The sequence below is a fragment of the Crotalus tigris genome, unplaced genomic scaffold (genome assembly GCF_016545835.1).
Source record: "Crotalus tigris isolate CLP2741 ecotype Arizona unplaced genomic scaffold, ASM1654583v1 scf7180000019953.484404808:943566, whole genome shotgun sequence".
NCBI lineage: Eukaryota > Metazoa > Chordata > Lepidosauria > Squamata > Viperidae > Crotalus > Crotalus tigris.
The window spans coordinates 772,532-773,684 of record NW_024097788.1 but is presented as its reverse complement, the minus strand read 5'-3'; positions in this window follow the sequence as shown (position 1 = coordinate 773,684).

Genomic DNA, 1,153 nt, shown 5'->3' with positions numbered 1-1,153 from the left:
GTATGTTGTTTAAAGACATTTGTAAGCTATTACCAACCCTTCAAACAATTGTGTTCATATAACATCCCAAATCAGGTTATGTCAAAGCCTAACAGCTTCATTCATACAACTTGCTAAACTTGGTTAGTTTTAATTATATTAAGGATTTTCTTTTTTTTCAGTGATTTCATGTATTGTGTTTTGGTAAATTCATTGGGTTCTATAAACCTTATGAGTTAATTCAGGATCTAGGGTTGACAAAGTCACACGAATACAACCAGTTTCTTGTTTTTGTCCAGTCTGGACCCAATTTGTTGGGGGCAACATGCAAATAATGCTTCTATATTGTAAACCACCCAAAGAATGGGGTAAAGCGCTATGGGGTGGTATATAAGCCTAAATGCTATTGCTATCTTGGTTGCTGGAGTTGAAGCCTTCTCTGTCACTTAAAAATAGGGCCTAAAGTAAGCTCTCCTTCAAGTTGAGCTTGTCTGCAGCTAATTCCAGAGCCAGTTTTCGAAACATAACACAAAATGGAAATAGTCCATTACTGCCTTCAAATGTAAGATTTAATTGAGAATTGTAGGATCACCTGGTGGTCTCCCACTATTCAGATACAAGGTTGCTCAGTTTTTTAAGGTCAACAAAGTTTACAAAGGGGAGGCTCTCTAGCTGGGTAGAAATAGAGCACAGTTTGCTAATCGTAATCCCAAAAGCATTTCCTCTCTCGCTTTTTTCAAAAAGTGAACGTGGGGAAAGAATGACATTTTTTTACCAGGATAGTGTCTATTCCCTCAACACTCTGAACTAACCAAATCCACATTGGGGCAAGCCAGCCTGGTTAGGAGCCCAGTTCCGTGGCTGTTAATACCCAGACTCACATCATCCGAGTACTCAAAAAAAAAAAAAAAATTCATTTTGCGCAAGGCGCAAAGTCACAAAAAATGTCTACCCGAGGTTAACTCAAGCGCATTTCGTCAGGTAAGCGTGGGCAAACGCGTCGTGCGAATAGGCCGAGTCCCTTTGCTGCGACTGTCGGCAATTAACCTGAGATAACCTTCTCCTGGCTGAGGAGGGGAGGGGAGGCAGGAATTTGGCGGCGAAGCCTGGACTAAGGGTTACCCAATCACGGGCGGGTCATGCCACCCAGGGCACTAGTTTGTGTTCCTAACCC